Source organism: Neomonachus schauinslandi, chromosome X (genome assembly GCF_002201575.2).
Source record: "Neomonachus schauinslandi chromosome X, ASM220157v2, whole genome shotgun sequence".
In the NCBI taxonomy this organism is placed as follows: domain Eukaryota; kingdom Metazoa; phylum Chordata; class Mammalia; order Carnivora; family Phocidae; genus Neomonachus; species Neomonachus schauinslandi.
Window position 1 is genome coordinate 40,222,531 of NC_058419.1, and position 9,965 is coordinate 40,232,495.

A 9,965-nucleotide genomic window follows, 5' to 3' on the forward strand; every position below is an offset into this window, starting at 1 on the left:
TGTGTGTGTGTGTGTGTGTGTGTGTGTGTGTGTGTGTGTGTGTGTGTGGTGTTTTAAAGAGCAAAATTCTGTCTGCTCCTTAAGTTACAGATGATTTTTTTGTTCTCTATTATTAAAATGGTCCCCCTCTATTGGATCTTTTAGCTTTCTAAAATGTTTGAAACTCTCCCATTAGTAAAATAAAGCAAAAACAAAAAGATAAGAAAACCATATAGCCAAACAAAAGAAGTCTTTCAGACTCACACAACCCTTCAGCTAACCACCCTTTATCTCTCTCCTACTCCTTATCACAGCCGAATGTCTTGACAGACTGGTTTATATTCACTCTTTCTATTTCCTCCTGAAAAAAAGGAACTACTTCCTCTGCAAAGTAAGTGAGTTTGGTAAGGTTGCAGGGCGCAAAATAAATATATAAAAATCAATTGTATTCTTATAAGATGTTCATTCTCTGCAAATTGATCTATACATTCAATGCATTTCCATTTAATATCCCACCAGATTTTTCTGTGAACATTGACAAGATGATTTTAAAATTTACATGAAAATTCCAAGGACCTAAAATATAAAAAATTATTTTGGAAAAGAACAAAGTTGGAGTATTTATACTACCTGACTTCAAGTCTTACTAATAAACTGTACTGATCGAGACAGTGTGGTATTGATGTAAGAATAGATATACAGATCAGTGAACAGAAAAACATACATACACACACACACACATATATTCCATACATACAAAATATAATATACATAAATCCAACATATATAAATTATATATATAACTTATTTTTAACAAAGGTACCAAAGTCACTCAATAGGGAAAATACACTCTTTTTAACAAATAGTCCTGGAACAACCAGATATCTTAATGCAAAAACCAAACCTCTACTATGACCTCACCCTAGACACAACAACTAAGTTGAAATGGATCATATATCAAAACATAAAACCTAAAATTATAAAACTTTAGGAGAAAAATAGTAGGAGAACATATGATGTTAGGGAAGGCAAGAGCTTCTTAGAACGCAAACACACAAACCATAAAAGAAAAATTAACACATTGGTCTTCATTAAAATTTTAAAATTTTGCTCTTCAGAAGACATCATTAAGAAAACGAAAAGACAAGCCACAGACTGGGAGAAAATATTCACGGTACCTAAATCAGATAAAGGACTTGTGTCAAGAATATATAAACACTTGCAACTTGACGGTAAGAAGACAACCCAATTTTAAAAAATGGGCAAAGAATTTGAACAGCCACTTCACAAAAAAAAAAAAAAAAAGATGTGTGAATGGTAAACAAACACATTGAAAGATATTTAATATCATTAGTCATCAAGGAAGTGCAAATTAAAACCACTATCCAGCAGAATGGCTAAAGTTTAAAATATTGACCATATCAAGTGTTTAGGAGGATGTGGAGAACCTGGAGTTCTCATACAGTGCTAATGGGAATATAAAATAGTACAACCAATTCGAAAAACAGTTTGGAAATTTCTTAAAAAGGTAAACTTTTACCAACAAAATGACCTAGCTATGTCACTTCTAGGTATTTAACCAAGAGAAATGGAAACCTATGTCTATACAAAGACTTGTACACAAATATTCATAACAGCTTTATTTGTAAAAGCCCCAAAATGGAAACTATGCAAATGTTCATCATTTGATGAATGGAAAAACAAATTGTGGTAAATTCATATAACTGAACACTACTCATCAATTAAAAGGAACAAATTATTGGTTTATTCATCAACATGGATGAATCTCAAAATCATTATGCTGAGTTTTAAGCAAAGAATCCAGGCTAAGACAAGTACATATTGCATGAGTTAATTAATATAAAATTATAGAAAAAGCAAATTAAGTACAGACCTGGAGATGAGGGTAGAGGGAAGAATGGATTACAAAGGGGCACAAGGAAACTTTGGGGGGATGATGGAAACATTTGATCTTCATTGTGGTGATTGTTTCACAAGTGATATGTACGTCAAAAGGGACTGAATTTTATACTCTAGATATGTGCAGTTTAGTGTACTTCAATTACACATCAAGAAAGTTTTAAAATATTTTTTAAAAGAAATCCAACTACCGGGGCGCCTGGATGGCTCAGTAGATTAAGCATCTGCCTTGGGCTCAGGTCATGATCGGAGGGTCCTGGGATAGAGCCCCGCCTCGGGCTCCCTGGTCAGCGGGGGAGTCTGCTTCTCCCTCGCCTTGCTCTTTCGTTCTCTCACTCACTCTCTATCTCTAATAGGTAAATAAAAATCTTTAAAAAAAGAAACCAACTGGGGCGCCTGGATGGCTCAGTTGTTAAGCGTCTGCCTTCGGCTCAGGTCATGATCCCAGGGTCCCGGGATCGAGCCCCGCATCGGGCTCCCTGTTCCGCGGGAGGCCTGCTTCTTCCTCTCCCAACCCCCTGCTTGTGTTCCCTCTGTCGCTGATGTCTCTCTCTGTCAGATAAATAAATAAAATCTTAAAAAAAAAAAAAAAGAAAAAAGAAAAAAAGAAACCAACTACCAAGACACTAAAACATATATGAATCTCAAAATCATTATGCCAAGTGAAAGAAGCCAGACACAAAATAGCACATATTATGATTCCATTTATATGAAATTTTAGAGGAGAAAAATCTAATCTATAGTGATGGCCTGAGGCCAGGTTGGGCAGTGGAGATTAACTGAGAAGGAACACAGGTGTATACATTTATCAAAACTCATCAACTGTACACTCTAAAAGGGTGCATTTTATGATATATAAATTACAGTCCAATAAAGTTGATTAAAAATTAAAACCTTCCCTGTTTTCAGATGATATGCCTGGTTATCCAAAAAAATCGAAATAATAAACTAATAAATTTTTAAAATTAAAATTAGAATTAAAGATAAGATAAACTATGAGGACAAGTGAATATAGCAAGGTCACTGTTAATGAGGTCAATATACAAAAATCAATTGTATTTCTACATACCAGAACAAACAATTTGAAAATTTAAATATAAAAACTATACCATTACTCTGAATTGGATCTTGGAACAGAAAGAGGACGTGAATGAAAAAGCTGGTGAAATTCAAAGAAAGTGTGGAATTCAGTTCATAGTAATGTACCAATGACAGTTTCTTAGATCTGACAAAAGCACCATGGCAATGTAAGATGTAAACAATAGAACAAATTGTGTAAGGGTTATACAAGAGCTCTCTGTACTATCTTTGCAACTTTTCAGTAAATCTAAATTTAGCCCAAAATAAAAATGTTATGTTTTTAAAAATCCTTAAAAAGAAAAAATAACATAAAACAAACTGACTTAAATTTGTATCTAATGATGGAATTATTTTAAAAACCCTTAAAAACAGTAATCTTATTGGACATCTCCAGTGGGTTATATCTTAAGGAGAAATCTAATTACAAGCAAACAAACAACAGACCTTAACCCTTAATGTATCAGCAAAAATAGCCGTCTCATTTACCATCTGAATCCAATGTGCTCTTTTCAATCTTTATATTTTTAAGTTATCTTACAAATAATTTACAGAAGTAAGCATGAGCGCATAGTGAAAAATAACTTTATTAAACCATTTAAGAAGGATTTGAATATAACATGTAATTCTGTATCAAGTAATTTTCGGCACAAAAACATCATAAGGGATATAGAATGAGGTCACCTGACCTCAGTGAAAATGGATGGCTCAGGTCCATGTCACAGAACACTGCATAATAAAGTACTTCCTGTTAAATGACTGTCATTCCTTTTTGTGTGTGTCTTTTTTTGGTTTGGGTATTTTTTTTTTTGTCATCCTTTTTTTGTCTTTAGAAATATATTATTCACTTGTCAATTTTTGAGTCTGAGAAAATTCATCTAGGTTGTAGATCTTCAGCTGAAGACTCACAGTCTGAAATTTCACTTACACAATCAGTTTCACTGTCATCATTTGAGTCTGGAGTGCTGTTATCTTTCTCATTATATTCACATTCTGATTCATCTAATAATTATGAATCACTCTTCTCTGTCAATTTTCCTCTATTTGCCATTATGGGAAGAAATTTTTTAAAAAAAATCTGTATTGACAAATGGGTTTGTTAAAAGCCAAAAGCAGGCTACAAAACAAAACCAAAACCAAAACTATTTACAATAGCATTGGAAAACATTCAATACCTGAGAGTGAAACTAGGAATATTGTTTGAGACCTCTAAGCAGAAAGTTCTAAAACATGTTTGAGAGGAAGTAAATAAGACCAAAATAAACAGGTAGATTGCAAATGGACTGTAAGTCTCCATATTGTAAAGATGTCAGTTCTTGCTAATTTGATCTACAGAGTCAAGATAATTGCAAGCAAATCACAACAGGTTATTTTCATTTGTGGACGTTGACGAGCCAATCATAAAATTTATATGGAAATAAAAAGGGTCAAGAATAGGCAAGGCAATCTTAAAGAAGAAAAAGAAAATGAAACATAATATCAGAAATTAAGCTATATCTAGTTACAATTATTAAAAATGTAGTATTGATACAAGGATAGAGAAATAAACCAATGGAACTGTATAGGGAATCTAAAAACAACTTCACACCCATAGTCACCAGATTTATGTCAATGATGACATTGCAGTTCAGTGAGGGAAAGGGTAGTTTTTTCAAAAGATGGTGCCAAATCACTTGGTTATCCATTCAGGGGAAAAGGTATGTTGACCCCTTCTTCATACCATACACAAAAATGAATTCTATATGGATTGCAGATAGAAATGTGAAAGGTAGAACAATCAAGCTTTCAGAAGAAAATTTGGAAAATATCTTTATAGAGTGGCCAATTTGAAGGAGCTGTCAGTGGCCAATTTGGGGCAATTTGAACAACAAAGTAAATAATGATAGCCATGGATTACAACCCATAGAATAAAATAAATACATATGGGTCCATACTGATGTAAGTAAATAGGTGAATAAACAAAGTGGCAGGGGTGGGGATAGCCCTTTCTTACAGAAGAATCCCAATTAATAGATGTAGAAGGAACAATGGAAATTGATAACCATTATTAGGCTCAAAGTATCTCCCTTCAAAGGTTTATCAAAGGGCAAAAGAAAAACTTTACAGTGGAAAAAACCTAGCAAACACCACCTAATCCAAGTGATCAAACTGACTATTACTAGTAATAAGGCACGCTGACATCATGTACCTCCTGACATGATGCATGGAGAAGGACCAGACACCACTTCTGTGGTATTCTTGCAAAAAAAAAAAAAAAAAAAAGCATAACCTCAACTTAATCATGAGAAAACATCAGACAAACCCAAATTAGGAACATCCTACAAACTAGTACTCTCCAAAAGTGTTAAGTTTATTGTTTTAGTTTCCTATTGCTGCTATAACAAATTATCACACACTTAGGGGCTTTAAAACAAAACACATCTATTCTCTTACACTTCTGGAGGTAAGAAGTGCAAAGTCAAGGTGTCAGCAGGGCTGTGTTCCTTCTGGGGGCTCTATGGGCAGAATCTGTTTGTGTGCCTTTTCGGCTTCTAGAGGCTGCCAGCAATCCTTGGTTAGGGACCTCTTCCTTGCATTGCTCCATCATTTTGCTTCTGTTGTCACCTCTCCTGCTCTGACTTCAGAGTCAGCAAGCTCCTGCTTGCCTCCTCCGATGAGGCCCCTTATGATTGATTAATTGGGCCCACTTGGCTAACGCAGGGTGATCACTCCATCTCAAGGCCCTTAACTTAATCACACCTGCAAAATCCCTTTTGACGTACATGATGTGATTCACAGGTTCCAGAGGTCAGAACATGGACATCTTTGGGGGTCATTATTCAACCTACCACAGTCATGAAAGACAAAGACCTAGGAACTGTCATAGATTGGAGGAGACTAAAGAGACATGAATTAAATCCTGAATTAAATAAAATTGGATCCAGGACAGAAAAAGGTCAGCAGTGGGCCAACCGGCAGAATTCAAATAAGGTCTGTAAGTTAGTTAATCATAATGTATCAATGTTCACTTCCTGGTTTCTATAGTTATATTATGGGCACATAATATGTTCACATTAAGGGAAGCGAGGTGAAGGGTATACCGATTTCTCCATACCGTTTTCTGTAACTTTTTCATAAGTCTAAAATTATTTCAAAATAATTAAAGGAAACACACAAACAACAGCAACCACCACCCACAATAAAACACCACTACAATTCCACCAAAGTGGCTAAAATGAAAAAAAGACAACACCAATTGTTGGTGAGGATGAAGAGAAACTCGAATTGTCATTCATCACTGGTGGGAGTCTATAAACTGGTACAGACATTTGGCAAACTCTTTGGCAGTATCTTCTAAAGCTAACTATACCTTCATCCTCTGTGACCCAGCGATTCCATTTCTAATCACATACCCAACAGAAGTGCAAATATATTTACCAGAAGATGTGTAAAGTGCTGCCACTCCCCCGCAGCCTTGAAAGGGGAAATGAGAGGGACCTATCAACTGTCTTCAGATAGTGGGGGTCCCTGCCATTGGGGAGGCACAGTGGCAGAGTGGGGGTGCTGTGCTTGTGAAGGGGGTTGGGCAGGAGGACACAGTGACCTATACCAGCCACAAGGAATCAGAATAAGAAGGAAAAAGAACCCTATTGAAAGCAGGGAAAAGTGAGAAAAGTTCAAAAGGGCAAAAAACAATAGAACAAGAGTGCTACTGTCAAAAAGCTGGAGTTATGGAGCTTGAAATTACCACCAAAAACAAAACAAAAAAAACACAAAAAAACCCTAAAATGTTGGGCCCTTCAGCACCTCTTTATAAGGATACCAGAAGCAGCATGTCATATTAAGCCTGATAGATGGCAGATCATTGTGTAAATTACTTAGCATAAATCCAAATTGATTCACTTATGGTTCATTTGACCTTTGAATTGACCCTGACTTTTTTATGGCTGGTTTTTCTCCCTAGTTTTCACCATCTTATTTCCACCCACTTCTAGTTCCACCCACTAACTAAATACGATTGACTCATGCATGTGAATTAAATCATTATTGTTCACGTTTTTACTCTCCTGTCTCTCAACATTACTCTCAATTTGAACATTTCAGCCTGAACGTTTGCAGTAGGTTTCATATTTTTATGTCACTTTCCAAACTTTAAAATATGACATCCACCTTCACAGTCAACAGTTGCTTTATCCTGTGAATTCCCCTCTATTAGGACAGTAGGGCCATATTTTGGCTTTCATAGCCTGCAGAGATGGAGAGAACATGTACCAATCCAGGACAGAGTAGCCCGGAAGGCTTGGGAAAGAATACGAACAAAAAATGTCAAAGAACTTGGCCACACGCTTTGTTGTACTTCAAGTATGTGAATGGTTTTTTTTGTGATAAAATACTGACTGGCTGTTTTCTAGTCTCACCAAAGAAGATAGCGGGGAGTAATTGGCTTAAATTGCAGAACATCATTTTCAATAGAAAATTTTGTAGTGTGGGTTTTGGCAAGAGGGAAGTCTTGGAGATTGGTAGGAAAGGAGAGAGTGATGAAGTGGAAAGTGCTTCAGGTGAATAGTGACAAAATAAAAGTGCCAATTCCTGCTTACCATAAATGTCACCACACGCAAATCATTTAACTTCTGTGGCACAGTTTCCTTATCTCTAAGATGACTTGATGAGCTTCGGATTTCATTGCTTTTAACTATATTGTATAGATTAAGCAGGATCCTTGTTGAAGGACATTTCCCTGCAAGATGTACGGCCAATGATATTTTTCAGTGTAACAAAATACTGTTCAAGGTTATGACTGCTGGGGTGTGAGTTTTGCCTTTTCCTTATTTTGTTTGAGTAAAGTGCATTGGTACATTTTTTTCTTTTCTTTTTCTCTTTAAAATAGAATGTTTGTTATAGAATAGTATCCCTTATGGATATAGGTGCAGAAATCCTCAACAAGGTTTCCAGTGGTGATGACCTCCCCACAAAAACATGCCCCTCCTGAAGGACCTCCTCCACCAGTCCCCGGAAGAGGAGAAGAAGAAGCACAAGAAGAAGCACCTGGTGCAGATCCCCAACTCCTACTTCATGGATGTGAAGTGCCCAGGATGCTACAAAATCACCACTGTCTTTAGCCATGCACAAACAGTAGTTTTGTGTGTTGGCTGCCCTTTGCCAGTCTATGGGAGGAAAAGCAAGGCTTACAGAAGGATGCTCCTTCAGCCGGAAGCAACATTAAAAGCACCCTGAATCATGATGAGTGGGAAACTATCCCAATGAACACATTTTGGATTAAAAAAAATCCTCAACAAAATACTAGCAAGCAGACTCCAAGAGCATATTAAAAAGATAAAACACCATGACCAAGTGGGATTTACCCTGCGAATGCAAGGGTGGCTCAACATCAGAAAATTGATCCATGCAAAACACTACATTAATAGAAGGAAGAAAAATAAACCCATAATCATCTCAATTGCATCAAAGGACATGGCCGAGAAACTGAAAAGACAAACTACAGAATGGGAGAAAGTATTTGCAGATTGTATATCTAATAAGGGTCTGGTGTCTAGAACATCTAAAGCACTCTTACAACTCAACACACAAAGACGAACAACCCAAATAAAAAAATGGACAAAGGATTAGACTAGATGTTTATCCAAAGAAGATATATACAAATAGTCAACAAGCATGTGGAAAGATGCTCATCACCTTTAGTCATCATGGAAATGCAAATCAAAACCACAATGAGGCAATGAGGTATTACTTCACACTCACTGGGATGGCTATTACCAAAAAAAAAAAAAAAAATGGATGATGGGTGAAAAAATAAAAAAAAAAACCCAAAAAACAAAAAGAAAATAGTGAACGTTGGTGAGGATGTGGAGAAATTGGAAGTCTCATACATTGCTGGTGGGAATGGAAAATGGCTCAGCCACTGTACAAGACAATTTGGTGGTTTCCCATAAAAGTTAACATAGAATTACCATATGACCCAGCAATTTCAATCCTAGGTTTGTACCAAAGAATTGAAAACAGGTAACAAACAAATACACGAACACTCTCATGTGTATGGGAGTACTGTTTACAATAGCCAAAAGGAGGTGGAAAGGAACCAAATGTCCATCAATGAATGAATGGACAAATCGTGGTATGTGATACAATGGAATATTATTCAAGCCATAAATAAAATGCAGTTGTGATACATGCTATAACATGCAGATGACCCTCGAAAACGCTATGCTCAGTGAAAAGAAACCAGACACCAGAGGTCACATGGTATGATTCCAGTTCTATGAAATGTCCAGAATTTACATGAAATATCCAGAATAAATCTGTAGAGGGTGAAGGCAGGTTGGTGGTTGTCAGGGGCAGAGGGAGGGAGAAGGAGGAACGGAGAGCATCTGCTTAACATGCATCGGGTTTCCTTTTGGGGCGATAAAAATGGTTTGGAACAAAATAGAGGTGGTTGTTGCACAACATTGTGATCATACCAAATGCTGCTGAATTGTTCACTTTAAAATGGTTAATTTTATGTGATGTGAATTTTACCTCAATAAGAAAAAAGTTTTAAAAATAGAAAGCTTGAATTTGACTTGTTGCCTATCTACATATGTCCTGGAAAAAAAAAGTTTCTGTCTAGTACTTAACTGCTGGCTTATTTTAAAGCAAACATTTAAGGAATGTGGACCTAAATGGGCTCATGGATTACGTGCAGTAGGAAAGTTATTTGGAGACCAACAGAGGGGGATTAGTTTGGGGGCAATTTTCTCATTGTACCTTTCGATCTATGGGCATGCAATGAGAAATATTTTATGACTATTTAGAATCTTAATAAATTGCTGTGAAATTCATGAAGTTAACTTTGTAGGATCGGACCATAGGATGGTCTTTTCTTCAGTTTTTTTTTTTTTTTTTTTTTTTTTTTAAGATTTGTGTGTTCTTTTCACAAAGTTATGCTTTAAAATGTTTGAGCACTTTCTGAAAAGTGATTTATATGGAGCACATGAATGATTGTTTAAGTACTA

The 9,965-nt window shown here is 36.0% G+C and overlaps 1 pseudogene; it reads left to right on the forward strand.

Annotated features, from left to right (window-relative positions):
- Nucleotides 1–7,932: 7,932 nt before the first annotated feature.
- Nucleotides 7,933–8,179, forward strand: LOC110570234 (annotated as a pseudogene).
- The last annotated feature ends 1,786 nt before the right edge of the window (nucleotides 8,180–9,965 follow it).